General features: G+C 38.5%; 1 protein-coding gene across 1 annotated transcript in view; it reads right to left on the bottom strand.

Annotated features, from left to right (window-relative positions):
* The window catches only part of adarb1b (adenosine deaminase RNA specific B1b), a 157,630-nt gene that overhangs the window by 98,523 nt on the left and 32,513 nt on the right, over positions 1–26,594 (bottom strand). The window contains exon 2 of the mRNA XM_059343662.1: positions 1,174–1,249. The gene's annotated coding sequence lies outside the window, so the exon portion shown is untranslated. The remainder of the gene's footprint in view (positions 1–1,173; positions 1,250–26,594) is intronic.

Raw genomic sequence — 26,594 nt, 5'->3', positions numbered from 1 at the left:
CACCAATGGGTATTTTTTGCTGATGAGCTGGTCCACAGCAGGGACATGGATTGGGGTCGGGTGTTAAGCTTCCTACAGTCTATGGCAGGGATGGGCAGCTTAAATGCTGCAGGGGGCCACTATTTTTCATCGACACTACCACAGGACCACATATAGGACAGTGCACTTAACCCGATATGATGAAACTGCAATTTTAAATATGTTTACAGTGCAGTAACTTAACATATTTCATGCTCAAATTTATGTATAACAGTATAAATAGGAATACAAAAGGTTTGAAGCAAATAAAAAATAACTACTTAGTATGATTTCTTCTTTTTTCAATACAAGAACAGCAGACCAACATTAATTGCAAGAAGTAATTTTGTGCATTTTTACACTGCACTTTTAAGATTTCATGCTCAAATGCATGTAGTTGTACTGAGGGCCACTTCAAGTGAGGGTGTGGGCCGTATGCGGCCCCCGGGCCTCCAGTTGCCCATCCCTGGTATATGGTTTGAAGTTACCAGGAAATGTCACCGTTTTGGCCGGGGGGTCAAAAAGTGAAAAAGCATTCTGAATAAATTATTAATTAGCTTTTTTTTTTAGCTGAGCTTTTGTCAAGAAAAACTCGAGCGAGGGGAGGACCACAGTTAAAGTCATGTAGTGTGAACCAGGCATAACAGAGCATTTTAATGTTTACACATAAATGTACAGTTACTCTTTCACTATATTGAGAAATAAGCAAAAATGAGTTAGCAATGCGCCATTACAGCCAGGTAGCCTTGCAGTTATAGCTTCTTCCAGGCTTCTGATTGCCCATCATCATCCTTTTCTTCTTTGCGTGATTGGTTAACAGGTTGTTAGGGTTAGTTATATCATCTCCTGTTGGTTTTTCCATTCGTTTAAAACACTACTTGTGTTAAGAGGATTTTTTTTGAGAATGAAGGATGAAAAATACATTGTTTCCAAAAATATGCACACATGGACTAGACCTCAATAAGCTTCTTTAACATGCTGTCTTATTTGCCGTTTTTGTTCTCTTATTGTTCTCTCTTATACAATCACACTCTCAGAAATACATCCACATTATTTTCCAATGCCAGTCATCTATGAATCCCACTGTTGCATCTGTTCTTCACATTGTGCATGGGTGCTGACTAAATCCTTAAAATGTTACAGTTTTGAACTCACCGTTCCACTGAGTAGTCAAGGGAAAAGCTGTCTTATTTGCCAATCCTTTGCAGTCCACAAATACACCAAACAGTGCCTGCAAGAAAAAAACAATAGATCATTAATACATGAGTAATGTGGCTCTCTATAAAAAATATTCTGGAGTAGTTTACACAGTATAATGTATATGGAAAATGTTAATATCTTAAACCTTAGCCTAATATATAACTATATAAAAAAATAGAGATTCTTCGATTTCTTTCTTCATGTACGCCATAAAAAATATTTAATTCATGAACGAGAGTCTGGTTCTGCATAGAGTGATCCTGCATAAAATCCTGCAGTGAAATAAGGCTCGACTTGCGTCACACACACTGCATATGATTTCCTAAAAGGAGCCGGCATGTGACTTTTTTTGAGGAGATGCTGTGCATTCAACCCAAAGCAGCAAAAAAAAAAAAAGAAACAAGGCCAAGAATCTCTGCAGGCAGTCAGTGGGACGTCACAGTCCACCACTCCATAAGAAGAAACCACAGGCCGGGCCAACACCCTCCTGACCCTGCCCCGAGCAACTTGACTCAAACCAGCGGCAACCACATCAATACCACAACACAGCAGCACTTAAAACAGAGTGGCAGTTAAACAGCCGAGACGTCCACAGAGGTGTGGGGAAAGAGAGCAGATGCTGCCCTATTGTCCAATCACATTAGTGATAGTGATCCCACTGTTACAGGCACAAGGACAGAAAACAGTAAAAGGAGGTGACACTGGCAGGGGCCAGCACGGATAGAACCTGAGTCGCAGGCTTCTAGAGACATCAAAATCAAGTTACTCCTCTTCAACCAGCCACTGGTTGTGTTTGTATCAGCGTTTGGAAGAAACCTGACAACTCGAGCATCTATAAACTTTAACAATAATTCATTGATTAACCGCTATGTTTTTATTCACACTCCAGTATGTAAAAATGTTTTTTATTCATACTCCAGTATGTAAAAATGTTTTTTATTCATACTCCAGTATGTAAAAATGTTTTCTATTCATACTCCAGTATGTATAAAATGTTTTGATTCACACTCCAGTATGTATAAAATGTTTTTTATTCATACTCCAGTATGTATAAAATGTTTTTTATTCATACTCCAGTATGTATAAAATGTTTTTTATTCATACTCCAGTATGTAAAAAACGTTTTTTATTCATACTCCAGTATGTAACAAATGTTTTGATTCACACTCCAGTATGTATAAAATGTTTTCTATTCATACTCCAGTATGTAAAAAATGTTTTCTATTCATACTCCAGTATGTATAAAATGTTTTTATTCATACTCCAGTATGTATAAAATGTTTTCCATTCATACTCCAGTATGTATAAAATGTTTTTATTCATACTCCAGTATGTATAAAATGTTTTTTATTCATACTCCAGTATTTATAAAATGTTTTTTTTATTCATACTCCAGTATATATAAAATGTTTTTATTCATACTCCAGTATGTATAAAAACATGCATACATGGCCAAAATAAAAGATATATATAAAGTACTGTGCCTGTTTTGATAACGGACGCTTTTATTTTGAAAAGATGGAAAGATCACCATCATGAAACTAAATCAAGTGAGGTGATACTGTAAAGGTAACATCAAGGAGTTTTATGTTTTAGCCTGAAGAGGCATGAGGTTAGTTTTCACAGTCATCTTCATATTTAAATGTTTTTTGTGTTTAAATAAGTTCTGGATCAAATTAAACCTAGTAATTCAGCAAGGTTTGATACAGTAAGCTAGTTTTGCTCAAATTAACACTGTTGTATTTCTGTGTGTTTTATAAGTGTTATTGTAGCTGTCAGTTTGCAAACTATATGTATTCTCAGCTCATTGGCTTATTCATGTACAGCTGCAGAACTGAACGCTCAGCCGTGTTTCAGTTCAGTGATACTGATACCCAGTCAGAGATAAAATTGATATTAAAAAGTACACGTGATCGACCAAATTCTTAACAACCATTAAACGTTTATTGATCCATTATTCCCATCCCTAGTTTCTATAAGTGAATTTAGATGTGCATTTATTAGAGTTGCATGAGAAAAGCTTGATGGAAAAAAAAAAACAACAACAACTTAGAAAATGCTCATAAAAGTTTTATGCTCGCTTGAACTTTTTTCCTTTTTCGAAAAATGCGCTAAACAGGAGATGGAAACTCTTTTTCTCAATAAATTCTGACGTAGCGAACATTTAACTCATGACTGATCAGCTTTTTCTGCTCTGATATGAAAGAACAATTATAGGTTGCCCAATTCAAATCTAATTCCTGAAGACATATTTTCTCTTGTGGACGGCTAAAGTTGTCCGATTAGCAACCTCATTACTATTTTTTCTATCTTACTGAATCTCTTCTTCTTCTACTGTTACCTGATTAGGCTACAGAGATACATTACACTGCGACCTTCTGACCAAAGTACATTAATGCAGCTTTGTTTATTCGCTCTAAACCAGTTGATGATCTTTAATACCACATTTCAAAATTTTACTTCAAAATTCAATTAGACTTTAATGGAAACACTGCTACTGTCTGTCCAACAAATTAGAAAAAGCAACAACAAAAAAATACTAGCTCAGGCATCAGTAGCACTTTTAATTCTGATTCCAGGTAAGCACTGAAAGATCACATAGCAGTCCTATCATATAGATTCTAAAAAACTCAGAACAAAATGTGAACCTTCAACTACTCAAACTAATTGAAATTCGAAGCCCATACCTTAAAGTCTAACAGGTCCACACTTGGCTTGTCCCTTTAAGAAAATAGGCTTATGAGGTGACTGTTGCAGAGCATATGGTATTTGCTCGGGCATATGGACAACTTGGTTCTTAAAAAAAAGACACTGCATTTACCGCATCCTCCAGTGTCCTGTGGGTATGTGTGTGTGCATGTGTGTGTGTGTGTGTGTGTGTGTGCGTGTGTGTGTCTCCATCATCTGTATTCAAGACATCCACCAAGGTGCTCTACACCTCTCTGAGCTGCCACAAAGATCTCCTGCACAGGAGTCACCTTCCGAAAAGTTAGCCTTGATTTACATATATTGCTATGCAACATGCACTTGTGGATGTTACTATGCATATATGGCTTTCATTGTGAAAACAGAAACTGCTACCAGAGGCATGTTAGTCTTACATATTGAAGAGAAAGAACAGAGAGCTGAGGTAAATCTGATTATTACAAGCCTATCAGAAACCTTTTCATTAAAATTGCAGCTGTTCATCTGCTCCTCATATCATATACTCAGATTTTCTCCACTGCATCTTGCCCACATGCCTCAGCTTTGATGTCATGTAGATAAAACAGATGAATCCTTGAAAGGATTCTGTGCATCTAAAATACCTATGTATGTGAAATGTCCTTGACACACACTTGTTACATTTACTAACCCTACGCAGCATGTAGCAGCTTTGAAAAAAAGCCAATGGGATTTGTCCAATCCTGTGTGGCGAACAAGACTTAAATACTTACACATTTTGTTCCACCAAAATAATCCTCACACATTAGCACCACTTTATGAGTTTTGAACAGAAAAATGCAATCAGCACGAGTATAAAGCTAATGTTAGGTTGTAAAGGAACTACAACACTAAGCTGAAAATCTGACATGTATAATCTTTAAAATTCCCAAGTGGGGTATTTACTCACATATTTAATGTTGGAAAACAAAACGTGAAAATCTCTTAAGCTTGTGTTAACTGCAGACCTTATTTTAGACGTATAAAAAAACTTGACTTCTAGAGAACTGGAAGTAATGCTAACCCATTTCTAGGTTTTAAGACTCATTCCTGCAACACTCTATAGGGCTGAAATGCTACCTGGTTTCACAATAAATCACGGTTAAACTATATTATTATTTCTGTTTCAATCATCATTACCGGTAATTATTATGGCTTTAATTATCATTAAAGCCATGTTTGATTACCACAATACATATATTATATAACAGTGGTTCCTATGGCTATGCTTAATGTGAATTAACATTTGATATGGTTTTAATATGTTTTCATATGGTATTGTGTTCTTTTCATGTTTAAGCAAACAAAAAAGTGCGTAGTGTTGCTTAATTTTATTTGTGATTTTCAAAATAAAACTTTGATTTTTAGTGTGTATATCAGTCATTTTTGCACATTTTAAGCAAATCTTAAAAATACCAAAATAATCCTTATCATTTTAGTCTCTAAAATTCTTCTATGTAATTTTCATACATTTTCATCTCCACTCTGGAGCATCTACTATAAATACAAGAGGATTGGGTGGTTTTTGCTAATACAATGTAAGTTTAGTTACATAAGTCAGCTGCTATGACTCACCTTATGTTTCTCCTTCTTGTGTCTTGTGACCAACAGAAGAAGAGGACGGGATACACTCAGTCTCTGAGGGCACTGCTGCTAATTTAGTAGTGAATACATCAATTTGAGCTAAAGAACATTCAGCCACGACTATTATCTGCTCTGGGGATGCTGTCGTGCCTCCTCCGCTTACTATCAAGAGCAGAGGGAAACGAATCCAAAGGGCTAGTGGTGACTGCAGAGGTTGCCTTTTCTTATACTATGAGGATAACTGTCGTGAAACAAGCCTGTAACAAGGTGAAATCTCGTTATAACACTGCATCAAGACACACTATTTTGCTGAAATGGAAGGGAACGACTTGTGTCCCTGAGTTGACCCTTTGCTTCCCTCCAGCAGGAGCGAAGAATCTGCTGTTTGTGGTTCGTCCTGACAGTCGTTTCCACTGTGGTGCTAAGTCTGTTACAAAATCCTTAGCAGCTGCAAATCTTATTGAAAACAGCTCCTGATTCAGTGTTTTTTTTGCCCAGACTCTGCATTCTTCCTAACTACCGCTGCACTTCCACACGAGCAGCCGAAACACCATGGCAGATGTCAATCATGATACATTAAAGACAACAACCAGTAAGCAATTTAATGTTAATGAATCAGGTACAAAACCGCTTGGGTTGCTGATTCTTAAAACGAGCTTTTGCACGTCATGCCGCTTCTTAATTTGTAAAATCCGAAAGACAAAACGGTTTCTCAAGTGCCGACTGCTGTTAATGGAGCCTGCCCTGAGCTAATCCAAACTTTCAACACAGCGCAATTAACCCCGTTTCCACAGAGTGAGAAAAAGTTCACTTGCGTTTCTGACATCACACTTCCCAGAGGCTAAATCCCAAAACAGTGTTCAATGATTTGTGTTTCCTACTTTGAGTTAGTTAAAGAGATGCTGCTGAAACCAATTAGAAAACAAAACTGCAAAATCAGTTCATCAATAGGTTGATTAGACGTACTTAAATCATCTGCAGTCTCACTTTGGAATGTGTCGCTGTCTCTTTTTCTGCAAGGCTGAGAAGATAAAGATAATAATAATATCTCACTGAGACCATATTTGTTGCATATTTACAGGAAAGTTGCAGAACAAACTGATAGGAATGCAGCCGATGTTACACTCTTCTCTCTCCTGACGGCCTTTTTGACAGCATGAGTCAGTGAAGGAAAAGTTGCAGTATCTCTGTTGTCCCTGAAGCCTTATCTCATTCATATGTATCCAGTAAGATTTTTTAAAGTTCAACTGTATTTTTTCCTTTTTACAAAGTTGCCGAGAATCATAGAAGTATGAACAGCGAGAGCATTAGATAGGACTGTCGCTATTATGTTAAAATAAAAGCATATAAGAAGGGAATCGCTCCAAGGACAAGCCCAGATCTCCACCTACGCTCCAGACCAAGAGACCTTCATCTCTCACTAGCTGATGAGCTGCAAGAACAGCTTGTCATCTATGACAATAATAAGTTATTAACTGCATTGCCTCTGCTGTAGAGCTGGATGTTTTTCAGATCCTTTGTTTTCTGGTGTCCTGTTGCACCAGCGATCAAAATCACCCCGGTGACCTTCTGGATCTCCTTCTAACAGATGGTGTTAGTGAGCTATAGAAGTGAATTGTAGAGCGCACAAGTAAACAAACAGCAGCCTTCAATTACAATTAATGATGAATGACAGTGTTAGTTGGCAAGTATAAGCATCCTTTAATTTAACATGAGCTCTTTCAGTGACCTCTCTGCAACCCTGACAGTTATTACCTGCTGTTTAGTTTGATTTGTTACAATGATCACACTTTAAGAGTATTAATGTAACATTTCTGCATGAAAATATCTAAAAACGACAAAACCAATGCTGTATATTCTGTTGATTTGTGTACTTACATTAACCCAAATGTTTCCAACAATTCAAACCCAGAGAAATCTATAATTTTGTCACGATCTTTATCCATCCCCTGCCAATGGCGCGTTATCCCCTTGGCAAATGTGTCAGCTGGGTGGTTTTCTGACAGAAGTTATATCATAAATTGACTTTTTCCAGTTTTAAGCCACATTTTTGCAAAAACATTTCCTAACGCTTGGTTGTTTTTTACTATTTATCTTAAAGGCATAATGATTTTAGTCTTCAAACATCTGGATCTTAAGTTGTCAGAGGAAGGATAAGCAAATGTTACTGGCAGATCAGCTCCGCTGGTGTGCCAAATAGCATCAGAGAAACACTGAGGAGGAGACCTTTTTGGATAATTCGGCTCCTAAAAACCTCCTGAACGTCTTGATCCTGACTTAACAGAGAAACAAGCTAAGCAAACAATAGCAGCAGCTCAGCTCGCAGCCCCTCGGCCAACATGACAGACAGCATTGGAGGAACACTGATTTTTAAGGTTAAACTGCTTTGAAACTAAATGCAAAAATATACATATTGCTAAGGGTGGGCGATATGGCCCTAAAAAAAATCACAATATTTTAGGGTATTTCTACAATAATGATATTCTAAATTTTCACGTTTTTGTCGGGAAATACTGTGATATAAATATACCGATATTATCATGAACGATACGGCACATCCCTACGTATTGCAAGTTTAAAGGTTTCACTTACACTTTAAAATCTCTCTGAAAGGTACTACTGAAATGACATTTTTGACATTTTGACTTGTTAAAATCAAAACTATGACATTTTAGCAAGTCAAGCTGACGGGCCAGATGATGCAGCGATGGTGATAGACGACTGCAATCCAACTTCAGCAAGCTTCCGCATCATTATGCAGATGATGTGCCAGCTGATGGCGTTTTGGGCCTGTTGGCTGCCAAAAAGCCTTCACATCTGAAAACTGAAGTCGGGATTAGGATGAAAGTCACATACTGGGGAGGTTTTTCTTTCAAGAGAGAGAGAGAGAGAGAGAGAGAGAGAGAGGCAAATTACTCACTCTCACTTACTCCAAATGCTGCTGCAAAGGTATCTTTGGAGAATTAACATCTAGTCAATCCAACCGAGCTGCTTGGTGGCAAATATCAGAAAGCTAGACACGTGAGTGGCTGCATGAATGGGAATTGTCAACAAGATCTTCAACCTAAACAACAGAATAGACCGTTTGTCAGTAGCACCCTATGATACGGTATTACATTCCATATTGGGAAATGCACTTTCTTACATCATAAGAATTATATATACTTATAAGAAGGTATTTTGCCTGCACAAATGATATTGACGTTTTTGTGGGTAGACCAGTCTCAAATTGTACAGGCGGTATTAAGAATTAGTGTGCATGGTCAGCAAACCTTCAATAACGTTTTTTGAGAGAAATATAATAGGGTAAACCTCTCTGCCCTTTGTGATCAAGGCTGTTAATGTCAAAATGTAACATTAACACACACAAAAAACTGCTGAAACACTATTCTGAAATGTGATGTGTCAAGTGAGTCATAATGAAATACTTCCAGAACAACAAAGCACTAAGCCAAGTATTCATCTCACTAATGAACCATCCAGAGGCTGAAGTCAATCAGGAAACTCTATCACATGTTTTTAAAAAGTTCTTCTGTGCAGATAGCACTCCAATGGCTCTCATTTCTTTTTCCTTTCCAACTGTCTACTCACATCCTTTTCTTTCCCTACCCATCTGTTTTTCTTGCTTGCTCTAAAAAACTTTTGACTTTTTTGACACCTCTGTTGACAGCTTTGTGCATCTTGCCAGTGTAGGCAGCAAAAGACACGTTTCAGCCCAACCCCCTCAAAGAGCTACAGAAGGTTCACTTTCAGCTGATTCTTGACTAAAAGCCAAGCAAAAGAAGACATTTACATTATTTCGGGCGAATAGTCTAAAGTATATTTTCACATTACCACTGCAAATGAGGCCAACACTGGAACACTATAGAAACCATTTTACTGATTTATAAGAAAGTGAGAACAATCAGAAAGTTCGCTTTTTCATAACTAATCTTAATTATGTTTCGCTGTTTTGGGTTTTTTTTGTTTTATGAAGGCAAAAGCAGTAGAGCACACACAATTCAAATCACTCAGGGGGGGTTGACACTTTATCCTCAACAGTAGCTTAAGGTTTGTTAATGTCAGCTAACGTTGAATATATGTTAGTTGCAGTGTAATTGACGTCATTGAATTAGTTCTAGGCTTTTTAAATTGTCCCTACTTGTGTTACTCTTAGGCCTGGACATGTGCCACGTCTTTTCGAATTATGTTTAATTTACAGAAAAATACCGGCAGCTGTGGTTGCCAAATTCACTTTAAAAAATACAGTGAGTGGGGTTTCTCTACTGTAAATTTAAATGTAAATATCAGCAAAAACTCTAATTTAGACTGCGAATCCTTTATTTTTTAGGGTATTTGTGTCCGTGTGACATTATGGTATTTCTCCTTTAATTTTACATTCATTTTTACAGTTTAAAAGTTTGTACTATTCCTTGATTTTCATTAATTATAAGCATCTACTACAGCGATATTCAATTTTTAATTTTACGCCCTATTTCTTATGCAATTTGACAGCGTTTAACTGTAATTTCTACAAACATTTTTTACAGTGTACGCTCAAAAGCGAAAGTAATGCCTTTCACAGTGCACAAACATTGCTATTTCAGGGTGAGACATTGCACTCTTGGTTAAACATAGTTAAACTTTTGGAAAGCAGCAACATGCACCACACGTCATGTGACCAGCAACAACCAATAAGTGCTGTTAGATACCTTTCCTTTCTTGCATAAATATGAGCCCATGGTAAATATGGAGGAAAAGTTGATCATGTCATTGCAGGGCTCCCAGGAGCTCAACGGTCCGTCCCACAGACAGTATTTTAATATAAATCTTACATCCAAATGCATCGAGCGATGAAAGTCCCCAATGTTGTTTGTTTTCCCTGCTTCCATCCACATTGCACTAATGGGATTAAGACATTTCTAAATGAGAGTGTGTTTGTCTGTCTATGTGTCAGCCCTGTGATCGTCTGGCGACCTGTCCAGGGTGTACCTCGCCTCTCGCTCAATGTCAGCTCCAGCCCTCCGCAACCAGAGTTCGGATAAGCGGTTAAGGACAATGGAAATGCTAACATTTTCAACGTTAAGAATATAGCTAACCAAGCTTGCAGATGGAGATATTAGATGTTAATAGTTATGGTTATGGTTCACAAAGTCAGGTGCAACCTGCTTCAGAGTTCTTGAAAGTTGCCACAAAAGTAAGAACCCCATGCCAACAGTCATTAAAGCGTCGTTAGAAGATGTGGCAAGTGTGCTTGGCCTTGTGCTATGTTTCAGCGTTTATCCTGTATTTGCCACTTGTCGCCATTGTGGCCATAGTGGTCACTGTTGACACATTCATTTTTAATCAAGAGATCACAGTTGGCTTTGTTGCCTACTGACTAAACATGATTTTTGGTACAGTAGCTAATATTGTCTATTGAAGTACTGACTTAATAACACCACAGTTGTACTTTAGCTCAACTGTTATTACATCTAGTGGTACACCTCCAAAATAAAGAGCATCTCTTGACTTTGCTACAAAAGGCTAAATGTTGTGGAGTCTTCATAAATAGCCTAATTGTCACCCCATCAAGAGAAATTATGTCTGAGAGCCACTTTGCATTTCTCAGTCTGACACGGGCTACACATACTGTACACACACACAAACACAGACACACCATCAGCCTGATTAACCCCCCGGCTTCAGTACACAGTATAGATTATGAGTCACAACCACTCATTAGAAGGGGACTAAACAGAGCGGCTGCATTAAAAGAGGTCACTCTTGGTTGACTGACTCCATCACATACATTGTCGCCCTATGGTGTCACCGTAGGCAAAAGTGCCAGTGCATCTGTGTGCATACGTATATAATTGTTAACTGAGAATGGCACGCAAAGATCCAATGTACTTTGCTTTTAGCGCAGGCCATGAGCTTTTCAAAAATATCTGGATGTCTGTAGTAGGGTACATGCTGTGGTTCTGCCCCTTCGTGTTTACCGCAGAGTCTACAGGCCCAGGGTTTTAATCTATTAAAGTTGTGACTTTATGCTACGCATGCACACGCACACACACAAACACACACACACACACAAACACACACACAAACACACACACACACACACACACACACACACAGGATAAGTAAGTGACTTGAGAGCTGGACTCCATTGTTGTCTAATATAACCAAGTTAGAGATAAAGACTGCACAGATTATTTGATGGAAAAAAATTTAAGTTTGGTGATTTGACGAGTTTATCAGCTATTACGATTGGCTAAGTACATCACCATTGTATTTTTTTTGTTTGTGTTGATGACTTTTGTTATTTTATTTTACCTGTCCAATGCTCTGCCTCCAAGCAAAATTTTGAAATGTTGCATTGAAGAAAATGGAAAATGTAAATTAGGGTCATTTCCATCAACTGGTTTGGATAATTAAACAAAGCTGCATGAATGTACTTTGGTCAGAAGATGGCAGTGTGATGTATTGCTGTAGGCTTATCCGTCAGTAAACAGTAGAAGAAGAAGAGATTGCGCACGAGAGAAAAAACAACAACGAAAAGAGGTTGCTAATCGGACAAATTTGTCTACCTACGAAAGAAGTCTTCAGGAATTGAATTCAGTCATGTGAGTTAAATGTTCACTAGATCAGAACGTATTTGGAAAAATGTGTTTATTATTTGTTTCCATTTCCTGTTTAGTGCATTCACAAGTTTCTATAAATTTTAGCACTTTTAAAAGTTTTTTATCGAATTTTGGGGTTTCCATCAACCTTTCCTCATGTGAATTCTCAAAATGCGCATAAAAATGAATTGATGGAAACACAACTAAGTGACTCGTTTAGCAAGCTAACATGGTAGCACGAAGAAGTCAGCAATGGCAAAGGAAGACAGCAACTGTCATACTAGCCTGCGCTGATCTGATATAAATCAAGATTCTGTTGTTGCATTTCCTATTTACATGTATATTTACCTTAATTTACCTGTAATTTGAGAGATCTTGCCTGTTGTCTCACTCAGCGCTACATCACATGCTTTGTTGCAATGACTTTTTTGTCTGCAACACCTCTTGGTAATGAAAAATGAATATCCCTACAGTTAATACGAATAATCATGTATGGACAATGGATATCTGCACAAAATTTCATGGCAATCCATCCAATATTTGTTCAGATATGTCAGGGGATACATTCTGACCTGATAGTGACTATAGATTTTCGTAAAAGGCAGTAAAAGTCAGTAGAATGAACTCTCTAGGGATCATGACAACCAAAGTGTTGCACCAAGCTGCAGACATTCCCATCCCTGGAGCCCTGCTGTTAGCATGGCTAAAAACATTACCACTCCATGACAGACCATAAACCACAACAAGGAACTCGTACTTTCATTGTGAAATTTAAATATCTAAATGTGTTCCAATTTAAAAAGAACAAGTTTCTGATTAGCATGGTATACTTTTGACAAATCCAACAGATGGGTTGAGTTAGCCAACATCCTCTGCAGCCTGAAGGGCTTAGCACTCGCTCTTCCTGCTCTGGTACCACATGTAAACACAGACAAATGAGGTCCTGACCTAAATTAAATATAAAACAGACCAATCAGGTTTAAATCCACGCTCAATATATTAGTGTGTCTGACCAAACACTAGCTTCTTAGTAGCAAAACCAAGAACACGAAGATAACAGGCTTAGAACAAGCAACAGAGAAAAGTCTGAATCCATCCATCCACCAGTGTGTTATATTTAGAATGACTTGATTTACTTTAACCTTTTCTAAAGTCTGGCCATTCACCCAGCGCAATACAAACATGTCAAATGTTGAAGGGTTGAAATCCCTTTCCAATGGCTTTTATTTAGAGACGTTTCATTCATTGTCATCACTTTTTTCCAGATGACACAGCCCTCTAGAGTGTAGATTACTCACATCGCTATGACAATCCATCAGACTGAATTTATATAATGCCATTTGACAGCATCGCACTGAGTATCTGGAGATAGATATTTGCTGGCTTCACTTTGTGTTGAGCAGGTAAGCCAAACCGAGAAGGAGAAAGTCAAAAAGATGTTATCCAGAGAGCAGAGACGGGGTCACTTCTCAATTGGACAGTCAGAAAAGGACGGAGCACAAGGAGAGGTATGTTGTAACTGGTGAGACTACAGAGTTCTGTGCAGTAGACTGTGAGAAATGATGCTTGCATAATACATTCATGCTGCAAAACTATTTAGGGCATACCCATTTCTTTCTGTATCTGCTTCTTTTTCTCTTAAGTACCATATTTGCGGAAATGCATGTCATTTCAACTGAATAACAAATATATTCAAGAATATGTCAATTCAAATATGTTTTTTTATGTGCTGAAATGTGAAGGTATGTGCACATGTATTGCTATGATCGTAACCTCACCCACGTGAGATCTCTCCCACCCACATCCATTTAAATGAGGCAGGAGTTGCCTTCAGTATACCAAATCACCGATGCACAGTACTTACTTTTATTGTCAACGGCTTTTCTAAATGCTCGACTCTGGGTGGCAGCCAAATGCAGCGAGCATCAGTTGGGATTGAACTGTTTACTAAAGTTAAAGGTCAGCACAAATGTCAGAGTAGAGGGTGTAGTTTGGTGTTTTGTAACTGGGACAACAGGACAGTGTCGAGTCTAGAAACTTATTTCACTTGACTGAACAAACAATGAAAGAATTGATGAATATTCACTTTCCTGAACTTACAAGCTATTCCACGGGGCAGATATAGACAAAGATGCCGGAATTTTTAGAGAATTAAGTAAAGCTAATAGAAACCACATCATTTTAAATAATACTTTTTTCACACATACTATACTTTCATTAATGGTGAAGGTGATAGAAACACTAAGGTCCTGTTCAGACATGGCATTCATTTGCATTGTGGATGATCCATTCACAAGTGAACAGCTCTGAGTATGCAGGTCACACCAGGCAATAGAATGCTACTCTTGTGATTGATCTCAATGTCTCCTCAATGAGTTTTGGGTGCAGGTTCACCTGTACCTAAGAGCACTGATTCCCAACCGGGGGGGCCCGACCCCCCCCTGGGGGCGCCAAAGATCCACGGGAGGTCGCAAAGCCCTCTTCATTTTAAGGGGTGTAATAAATCTAATGCATTAAATATAGATGAGTCAGCATTTAATTTATTAGTGTGACAAAAACAACTAAATAAGGGCTACATTAAATTTTTATTCATTTATTTAAATAAAAAAAAAACACTATTTTAAAGTTTTAAAATACACTGTAAAAAATGTCTGTAGATTTTACGGTGAAAAACTGCTAAACCACAGTGAAAGACCATAAAATGATAAATGGGTTGATTCAGTTTCAGTAACAATGAAACACTGAAAATGTATATATCAGCCAAAACAGTAATTTTTTAACATTTTTTTATTTTTTTAACATATATTACTCCACTGTAAAATACAGTGGCACCATGTTTGTAGCAAAAATATACTGTAATATATATACAAGCATCACTGTAATTTTTGCATTTCTTTTTTGTAAAAATACCTTTTCTCACTGTTACAGTGAGACATATCCCTAACAAAGATATACTGTAATATTTAATGGAGAAATCTTTAATTCATGCAGCATTTATAAAGTATTTTCTTGTCAATTATATGGCAGAACAGCGTTTCTTTTGATGGAAAAACTTTTTATTTTTTACGGTAAAATATGGAATAAAATGGCAATCTTAAACGGTGGTAATATAATTTTACCGTAATATTACAAAACGTTGCACCATATTTTCTGCAGTAAAGTTCTGGCAACCACAGCTGCTGTTTTTTTACCGTAAAAACAACAGGTTTTGGGGGGGGGGGGTTTGGGGGCCTACAACTCTCCAGCCATGCTACCACCTCTATAAGGCTGAATACATGCTGATGTAAGCATGCCAACATACACGCAACAACATAATACTCATGTGTAACAGGCATAATGATTACAGTCTTAGTTTGATGTTTTGCCATGCCAACATTTGTTATGTCAATAGCCCAAAGCATAAAATCCAGCTGAGGCTGATGGGAATGTCATTAGTTTTGGCAGGTGTTATATAAGCATAACATAAGTATTAGACAAATTGAAATGTTGACCTGATGATGATGTTAGAATCTAGCATCATCACCATCATCATCATCATCATCAGGTCAATTACAAATATTCCATCGAAATGTTCTGAAGTAATAGGATGATTACTATGATGTATTATGTAAGTGTTATGATAGGAGCAATCATTAGTTCATTATTGTAAAGTTGAAGCCTTTAATAAAAGTCAATATTAGACATTTAAAATGTCTGGGTTTATCAAAAAGGGCTTTGCCAGTCTTGCTACTGTAAATTTTCTGAAAGCTTTCAAGATCAATTACTTGAAAAGTATAAATGCTGCCACGTTGAGTCTAAAAGGAACAAAACTCTGTTTTAAAGTATATAATCGGTATTTACATGATTTAAATTGAAATGCTTTATAAGTTTTACAATACAAATCGTTCCAAGGGCATTTTAGAATGCAAATGGTAAATGGTAAATGTTCTTACCTGTGTGGGGTCCCTGAGAACCCCCGTGCTAGGGTTAAGGTTAAGGTTTTATCAAAGTCATTATTTACACAGATTTGTTTCCTTCATCCGGAGAAGGAAACAAATCTGTGTAGTTTCAGGGCAATGCTTCCAATATTTGTCGAGGTGTATTTCAGTTTGGATAAAAGTGGAAGACAAACAAAGAAACCGACAAATAGTCCAAGCTTGCCTTTTCTAAGGCTGCTTTCATGGCGTGAAAAAAAGCTTTTGCATACTTCTGAAAAAGGACTGTGCCATATCAAGTGCCTGATTATTGCAATTATGAAACATTTGCTCAGGTATTTGAGGTTCTAAGAGGGACTTTTTTTGTCATCTACGTACAAACTAGAAGCTGTGTGACAGCATATAGCTTGGTGCCAACTGAACATATGGAAACTAGTAAAGGGAGCCGGAGCAGGGTGCTGTGATGTGGCCTGGTGACGCATCGTGTCTGGGAGACTATTTTCAAACAGCTTCCATTTACAACCCGGCCCCACCCCTGACTTCCTCGCCAACTCCACTGGCCACCACTTAGCGACACAGGCTCTTTTGACTGAGGGTCCTGCACCCAGTCAACAACAGACCCTTTGTATGATTAACAGCTTTACTCTGATTTCTTAACTCTTTTAGCTATGAGAAACATTATTCCGAAATGTGTCAGACAAACGGAACACAGGAAAACACTGACTGTTTTGCAGGTGAGAGGGTAAGATCATAATCTGTGCATGTAGGCCACCCATGATGCACACCAAAGGCAAGACCATAATGAATAATGCACGAATGCATTTACAAAAATAAAGGTGAATGTGCACTGCGGGTAAAGGTTGTGAAGAAGAGAGGGTGGTGGAATTGGAGCGTACACAGGAGCTACACAAACTGTATCGGCTACAAATAGGTGGAGCTGTTTAAACTGATGTATATTTAAGAAGAGAGTTACGCCTGGAGATATTTTATGTGTGTGCGCTCATGTCCAGTCTCAGCCCCTGCAGAATTCTCACTGAGATAATTCCCTTAAAGCAAGTGTAATGCAACGGGTTTTCCTGAGCCATCAGCTTTTTCTCCCCTCTCCTCTCTCCTTTCTTCCTTTCTCATTCATTTGATGTGCTTCCTCCTAATCTTCCCTGGGCTGTCGACCTCACAGAGACAGAGGACACACTCAACCATTCAGCCATAGCTACTCATTCACATAGCACAGAAAGCTTTCCTTGTTCAGTGTGCTTAAGTGTTTGCCCCTGTGTGTGTGTGTGTATGTGTGAGTGTGTGCATTTTTAACAGTATAATTTGCTGCATGATATCAGAGTCACCAGCTGCTGAGGAAAGATTTTCTACATCCAATTCCATTGTGTTACTGAATTACAATTCTGTAACTGAGTGCGGTACTCTACTCAGCTATATTTTGCTGCCCATGAATGGGAACTCAGTGATTCAGCAATGAGTGTTGATGATTCAATAGCTTAAAGGCGAATGTCACCCATTTTTTTTCGAGCAAAACGTGTTTCCTTCAACCCCTCTAGGAATGGCGCGTCCCGGCTGGAGCAGGTCACATGACTTATTACCTTGGATGCTAATGTGGCGTGCTCCATTTTCAATGCAGATCAAGATCAAATGGAGACATGGAAATAGAAATATGAAGGCACCGTATTTAATCTTTAATCTTTATCCCAGGAAGCTTTTGCAAAAGAACATTTTTCCACAAAAAAAGAAAAAAAGTCATTATGTGTCACAATATTCTGTTCAGCAAGTATTTTCGCAACTATGCTGTGTGTGCAAAGACAAACAGGCATCTCCTGCCTTCACCACGGTAGCGTTTATTTTTAGATTGTTTACCCCAATTTTTTGCATCCTTTAGTCTCTAAACTCAGAAATCTGTTAAATGAACCCCCCTTCTGCCTGAGTCGTGAGTATTTAGTCTTTACCTCACAGCCACATTTTTTGTTTGTTGTCACAGTTATTGTTGATGTAGCATATGTGCACTCATTTTCATCCCCTGCCATGACGTCTAGCTAAAATCAGAGTTAAAAAATTGGTGGCTGTTTATGAAGCTCAAAATAACCTTTTTTTGCAAAGCGGTCAATGAAAATGATTTAAGTCATATGAATGGAGACGGTTAAGCTCTCAGTTTGTTTCATTTTCCCAAGTTCATATCTGTTTATGACACTTAAAACGGTGCGTGGAAATAGGAAGCAAGGCACATAAGCTGCTACTGATCTGACACAACTAGGCCTGGTAATTCTGGCTTTGAAAGTGATACAAACGTCTTGCCTATAATTACAATACTCTTTCAAGTTTGGTGAAGGAGTGAGGAGGAATAAATGTAAGTAAAGCAGGCACATAACAAGTCGTTAGAGTTGCAAGACCAGCGGGGGAACTCCAGATTAGAAAGGTCAATCAGCAATGCTTTGGTGCTCTTGAATGAAACACTTCACTCTAACTGCTACAGAGGAGCATTTAAAATTGAGTAGCATTTTCTGGTACCAAGTGTCTCTATGTAGTAAAAGTAGGGCTGTCTGTCAAATAAAATATATATTTGTAATTGATCGCATTATTGTCTACAATTAATGACACATATCTGTTCAAAATGTACCAAAAAGGGAGATTTTTCAAGCACTTAATGCTCTTATCAACATGAGAGTGGACATATATGCAAATGTATATAGGATTCTTATTGGAAATCAATTAACTACAGAGTAGTTATAGGACTACAGATGTATTCATAGGAGTTACGTCCAGCGACCATCATATTCCATACCAACTCTGCTGCTGTGTAACACCATTGGTCAGACAGCCCAACAGCCCAAAGACGGGATCTTTCTCTAACCCTAACCAAGTGCTTTTTGTTCCTCAATCTAACCATTCCTTTAGCATTATTATTACCATAAAACATAATTACTTTTTCAGAAGCATGTGGGCTGTCACTGAATTACAGTGTGTATTTTCAGAATATCGGACCGTAGGTAGGCCTGTTACGATTATAGCTATATAGAGTTATCGTTTGATATATAAAATGGACACGATGTATTGTTGTATATATGCCTGTTTGAGTTCCACAGCTTAGGTGTGGGAACATTTCAGATGTCAGCTGAATGAGCAAAACAAAAACTGTCAATACAATGAACCGGAAAGTTCTTTAAAACATACCCATCCCACCCAGTTTTCTCAGCTGGGAGCAAAAACCATGATTGGACATGCTGCAAATGTTTGACGGGCAGTACAAGTTGCCAAAAAAACTTGCAGCCATTCCAGCTGTAAGCTGCTAGATGTATCCGGTCTAACAGGACGGTCTGCATTAGCTGTGTGCTTGGCTAACAAACGGTATTCAAGACGAGATGTACCTGTAGCGGAACTTGCCATTCAAAAAATGTTTTCAATTGCTTGCAAGTTGCCTTCCAACTTTCTGGCAAAAGTTTATCAACACAGAACCTGCGTTAATGCATCAAAACAATTAGTGGCTTTAAAACAAATGTATAATTGTTGTATGAGGGGAGTTGCTGGAAAAGAGCATGCAAATGGTATAAGAATGTTTCAAACCCTTCTCCTATTGTGGCCGCAGGCTTCTGTAAATCTCTGACATGCAACGATAAAATGCATCACTCCTCCAAGTGCTTTGAAAGCCTAGTCAGCCATGTCTGAGATATCACTTGTGACACATGGACAAACAATGGATAACACCCTTGGGCTAAGTGGTATAATTGTAAAAAAAAAAAAAAAAAAACCCAATGATAGAGTGCTGGAAAATAACAAGTCCCCATGGGTTTAATTAAAAGTGATCAATAAGATATGATGTGAAAACAAAGGAACCCAATTCTGTTTGCATTCTTTAAAAGTTCTGATAAAATGCTGATGTGAGCTGTGACGTGGCGGCAATATTAACCTACTATTGGAGGGGGGGAGTTGAAAGTTGTAACGCGAACGGGGCAAGGAGAAGAGAGGCAAGTCTAACCATGAGTGACTGAGCCCTCAGAGGACGAACGCACCACACCAAGCACTACTTGTCATTCGTGTCCAGCAACCATGGCCGAGGCATGTTCCCCATCTGTGGGTCTGTGTCATGGGGACAACCATTCAATCAGAATTACTATCCAACAACGTGTAGCGCCTTGAGTGTAAACACAAACATGATAATTAAATCAATTAATATCAATTAGTGAAATGCACTGTACAACCTCAGCCAGGAGCCAATCGCATACAGACCTTTCATTTGTACCTCAAAGCAACATTTCTGCTCCGAGCATGAAAGGACATGTTTAACATGCCCAATAACAATATCAATAAGCTGTAGCCATTTGGATTAGGCTAAAGGGAATCATGAGCCAAGTCTATAGGCTATAGTCTGGGTAAATGAACCTCTCAGAGGACAATTCAAATGAAGCCACACTTGGCTGTCTATTGTTTCTTGCTGAGCCATTACAAGTGGCATAGTTAAGAGAGTATTACAAAACAGAATACCCAATTAAGCTCTTGGATGTGCGCCTGCAACACCAATGCATAATGTATGAATTTTTATTATAAGATAATAACTAAGTTGTTAAATTTTACTGCACCTTCCAGCAGCAGAGCATTGGAGCACTTCATCTTCAAACGAGAAAAAAAAAAATTTGACTGGATCCTCTAGTTTTGGCTGCTTTCGGCAATGTGAACCATTAAGTCCTTGTTAGCTGTTATAGTACCTGTTATGCTGAGAGAGGACTTTGGGAAATTCCCCAACTTTCATGTGTTTTGGGCAAGACTGGTTACCAATGTAATACCAAACCAAATGGACATGCAGGAACAATTTCCACCACAAATATATAGGCATTGGCGAATAACAGTAGCTGGCTGGAAAATGTTGACATACCTCCAAACCCTACGAGATCAATAATAGAAAAGTAGAAAATTTTTTTTTTTAAAACAGCAATGCTCCAGTATTTACTTTGGCTGGTTCCCTTGCAATTGGAGTGATTAAAAACATACACAAATGGCCACAGAAACCTGATTTATAGTTGCAGACTGACCACTGCGGCAAAAGAAACTGCATTGGGAACACATAGAGGGACAAACACATCTACTTCAGTGATCAAAACAGAATTATTATAAATACAAATCAAAAGATGTGTTGGAGTACTTAATTTAAGTATTGGAGCAACCAAACATATTTATTGGTTTCTTCAACTAGTATTTTGAGTTCTGTGACAGAAAACACGCTTCCTTTTTAGGACACATTTAATACAGTCCTGTGTTAGGTCTTAATTAGCATCACTGCATACAAATTAACTGAACTGCAGCTGTGCTTATTTACATCATCAGTCCTACTACTATAAATACCCCGCTGAACTGAAAACATGCAGCGGCATAAAATATTGCAGCCATGGTGGTGATTTACAATTCCAGAATAAACCCCCTCACATTTTTTGTTTCTTGTCTGACAAGCACTTTGTTTCACAGCAGAATGTGTGTGAGTCTTTCCTGTACATCCTACACTGGACAAGAGCTTGTTCTCAAATACAGCAGAGTCAAACCTGGTTGGAGTGAATGGAGTCAACACTCACACATAACTCACACCTTCTGAGGATAGCATTATCTCTGTACGTCCGTTGTAAATAAACATCCATAAAACTGCTTATAAATCATAACTCCAGAATTAGCCTAAGAATCATCAGGTCTTTATTTTTTTTCTTTATGATGAAACTATTCAAATGATGGTACACTGCAAACAAGAACTGCAAATAACTGATTTGACACGCTCATAGGGCGCCACGGGAATGAGTTCTAGGTTAGCATTTTGACACCATGGGGTCTAACCTCTCAAACTCAATGAGGATTTTGAATGGGTTTTAAGTTTGATGCCTAAAATAATGTCTGTCGTTAACAGAAGCTGAAGAAATGTTCATGTTTTGTTGTACAACATAAAATATGTTCGTAAATACCCCCACTTGTCAATTTTGGAGTTTTTATGTGTCTTTAAAAAGGCTGTTGCTAACAAGTGGCTAAATGAAACTACAGTGGTTGCTGGGGACATTAAACGTTATCATGCTTGACACGGACAGGAACTCTCTCACTAGTCCGCCTCACAGCCTGAAGTTGTGTTTTTCATTGCACTTCCAAACCCTTGTAGATTGTAAATTATGTAAATAAATAATTTATTGGGCCATTTATTCGCTAGCTTCTCAAAACCGCTTGTTAGCTTGTCAAAGGCCGTCTGAGGCTAACAATAGTGGCGTAAAAGTCATGTGATCGTGGTGTAGTTCGCGATAGCATAACGTTAGCAATAAGGCTTCAAACTTAATAAAAGTGGAGTTAATCTGTGAAGATTATCCTGCTGAACAAAACATGTAAACATCAGAAACGTGTTTGCCACAGAGCTTATTTTTGGCCATGACGCAAAATCCATGCAAAAATCCCATATGTTAATTTCTTAATAGACCCCACGATGGTGCTGCTGGTTGGCCTACAAAAATATGTCATTTCATCTGCTCTCTATTGGAACATTCAATGTCCTGTTTATATCCTCAAAGCCTCCAAATTATGGCAAACAGGGTTATGCGATGTCTACCAAATTGGCATGACTTTGGCCACAGTACAACTTCATGATGGACTGATATAGTCTTTGGGGCGCTTCTTATGGGCTACTCCTAATAAGCTATTATTTTTAACAGACCAAACTGTGCTGCCGTGCTAAAACTCAAAATCTTTATTAATTAACCAAGTGTCAGACTTGAACCCTGCTGCAAAGAAGACGATCTTGTTTCGTGTCCTGGCTCCCGTGGTCATCTGCATACTGAAATGCAGTGGAGAATTATTAATACTTTAGCAGCAAGACAAAGACTGAATCAAGGTCATACCTAGTCTCACAACAAAATACATTTGGCTTCTTGTTATTTGGTCCTCCTCAGACACACCTACCAATGGATGGAGTGACTATTGTGAAATGGCTTTTCTTCAAGCATTATTGTTGGCTTTAATTATTTTCTGTATGAACAAAAATCAGACCAAGGGGCAAATGCTACAAATCCACTAAGTCATCTATTGATTCAGACCAGAGCAAACTAACTATGGGTTTGAAAAGAACGTTGATGGAACATAGCTTCTGGTTTTATACAAGACAAACCCCTCACAGCAGTGTTAACAATGCCACACTTTTATTGTAACTGGGTTTGACCTGAAAGTTGCTTCAGGGACACGAAACCCACGGCAGTCTCATGACCAGAGCTTCTAGGCCACACCTCTCTCCCGACTGATTGGTCAGAATAAAAATAATCAATCACCAGGCAACAGCCAGCTCGCTGATGACAAAGGACATATAACTGTCACTAAGTAATCAATCAAAAGCGTTTGTCTTGGAGTTTATGATGGCTACGCTGAAAGGGTCAGGTTTGGGGGTGGGGGGTGCATTGGTACAGATCTGCAGATAAGGCTCGCTGGCTGACTAACCACAGTCCCATTTATCTCTGCCATAGAACGATCAAACAGCGGCCTCATAAATCATAAAAGCTGTCATTGTCTGTGCTCCTGTTAGCTGCCCACAGACTACAAACGAGTAGAAGGAAAATGAATATTAAAAGAGTCATCGAGCTGTGGGCACGAGTCAGATCTCAACCAGCGTCACCAAGATAAATATTTCATCCTCTGTGGTCTTTTCCCCGATACAGCTGAGCTTTACTCTGTTCAGACGTGTGTCAGGGGTCTGGAAAAACAATGTAAACGACATGCCAGGGGTCTAAAGTGCAAATACAGAACTCGGGTGTATTGACTTGGTGGAGGGGAAAAAATCAATTTCTATTGATCAGAAACTTCCAACATTTCAATAACTAATTAATGCAGGAATGGGTCAATGCGCCTCTTTCATGACGCATTCGGATGCGTAGACGAGAGACCGCCTGCGACACACTTGTCTTGTTCTGCCAGGCTTGATGCTTCTTTGGGCCTGTCCCTCCACTGTTTCTGGAAAATGAGTAGTGCAGCAGCAGTTCATCCTTGTCAGAGCTGTACAGAAGCAGGGCAGCTAACATGACCTTTTACTTTGCAACTTTCTCTAGTTTGTCCTCGGGGACCTCTGTGACCTGAGTGATGTCATCCTTCCAATGCACAATTATGAGTCAATTATTTTTCTATTTTCTGACATACACTTTGCTCAAGTAAATGGCTTTGACATTCAATCATCAGACTCAACAGTATGATATTATCCAATACTTAAGTTATATTATGTGATATACCGTATTTCCTCAATTTAAAGCCGGGCCCCTATTAATGACCGGCCTCATTTAGTAACCGGGTGTAAAAACAATTTTTAGTAAATAAAAGCCGGCCTCTTTTATAAGCCGGGTGTCTTACCGGTGTTATGTCAAAGTCTGTTCCCCCGTCGATAGGTGTCCCCCTTACCTTAACCTACACCAACCTGACCCCTGACCCCAACCAGTTGTCCTTTAAGTTGCTTAACATGAGCCCAAGTTTACCTTAAGCCCAAACAGTTCTCTCTACAAGGCCTAACCTTAAACTTAAATCCTAACCGCGGAGGTGATGCTACGGAGAACACCATTCAGAAAACATTTGACGGGGTAACAGATTTCGACACAACACCTGTATTTTGAAGTTTCGCCACACGAGTTAGTACTGTAGGTAGATATCGTTGTTTCTCCCGCTGTCCTAGTCATTCTCTGTAAAGTCGAGCCGTTTACGCACGTTCTTCTGGGCTTTTTAGTTGTTTAGACATTTTAAATCCTGCTTAAAATGAACATTCAGCGTGCTGTTCATTGTTTGTTTACATCCGAGTATTTCCAATATGGCTGACATCCGGGTAACTGGCTACAATGGGCTGTGTAAAACGCTCTAAAAAGTGCCGGTCAGAGCTGCTCTGATTTTCTTTTTTTAATTAAAGCCTCCTTCAAATAATAGCCTGCCCCTATTATTAGCCGGGTCCCAAACTGATTTTTTATTAATAGAAGCCCCGGCTACTATTTCAGGAAATACGATAATTCTGTTTTTGTAATATCTTGCAATAAGCTGCAGCATTAATTGTGAATGTTTTTCAGTCGCATTTTATGTCTACAACAGAAAACGTTTTATGTTTTATGATAAGATAAAGTTTTAAGTTTGTTCATCCTGCTTCAATTCTTACTGCAAACACTGACCAACACTGTGACAAAAACATTTCATAAATGCTGCATACACCAGACAAACTGAGCTGTTTTTTGAGTGCAAACGTGTGTAGTCCACTGTACTGGTATCTGAACAATGCAACTTGTACAAAAATGTTTAGCAGTCCCTTCAGCAACAGGGGAATGTGGAAGTGAATTACTTCAAAATTAAAGTAAACCAGCAGGCACTCAGAGAACGCTGACCTACGCCAAGACATGTTCTATGTCACAATGTTAACGTTCCCACTTGATGGAGTGTTCAAGTTCATTTTGCCAGTGGGGCACTCATTTTTACTATTATTCCAGCAACATGTGAATGCAGCAAAGGTGCTCTATCTAGCAATGTTAATGAAAGTGAAAACAAATTTGTGTATCTGCACCATTCCTTCTTTCCCCATCCTATGCCTTCCACCAAGTGTCAATAAAACTGGGTCAGCAGTTTTTCTTTAATCCTAACTGACAGATAAACAAACACACGATGAAATAAACATCTCAAATCAACACCATCTAGAGGGCTGAACAAGCAACGCATTTCATTATTCCAAAAAGTTTTCATTTGCATTATTTATCACTTTTAATTTTAAAAATAAACATCTAATACTTGGCATCCGTACATCGACCACACAAAATACGGGAATAAGGATAATACAAATACTTTTCCATACTCTTACATGATTTAATTTTGTTAATAAAACTGTTTGGATACAACTGTAGGATATATCTTACTAATTTATTTATCTGTTAAACCAGTTTGTCCTAAATCTGTTCTGAGCTTTTTAACATCCAACCCAGACACATGAATAATCCTCATTCCAAGAAGCAAATGTCTTCTCAAATTAAATGGTCAGAGACAAACAATACCACATACACACACGCAAAATCCAATGTGGATGCCAGTGCCTTTTAAAGGACATTCTGTCTTAATTTGGGCGCTAAATCCTCATAAAAATTCATAAAAGAATACAAAAAGAAAGAAAATACAAATCTTGTTAAAAACCTGTAGGCGTGGTATTGAAGCACAAGGTCTGTCCTTGCATGAAGTCACGATGCTGAACTATTGAAGTGGTGACACATGGAGGAGATGGAAAGAACAGGATGAGTGAGCCCTGCCAGAGGCGCAGGATAAGCTGCAATGCTGCGCCCTTGAGATGTATATTAGGAGTCATCCCCCTTATGAAAAGGTCACTCCAACTCCTCAGTTTAAGTTGAGCAATGAAGACGGAGTCAAACGAAGGACAAATGGCTTCAGTTCACCTTTAGCCAGAGCTTCAGTGACTGACTTCTATATCCAAGTGTTTGAATTACAGCATGCCATCGTCAAACAGACAGCAAAGCCCTGAAGGGTGATGAGCGTGCTTCCACGAGACTGTACAATGAGTCAACACCAAATTTGACGAGTGCCAAGGAATTCTCCTGTAAAGTCTAATTAAGTGGGTGGGGGCAGC

This window comes from Centropristis striata, chromosome 10 (genome assembly GCF_030273125.1).
Source record: "Centropristis striata isolate RG_2023a ecotype Rhode Island chromosome 10, C.striata_1.0, whole genome shotgun sequence".
NCBI lineage: Eukaryota > Metazoa > Chordata > Actinopteri > Perciformes > Serranidae > Centropristis > Centropristis striata.
The sequence above is the reverse complement of the archived record's forward strand: the minus strand, read 5'-3'. Positions and strand labels throughout refer to the sequence as shown.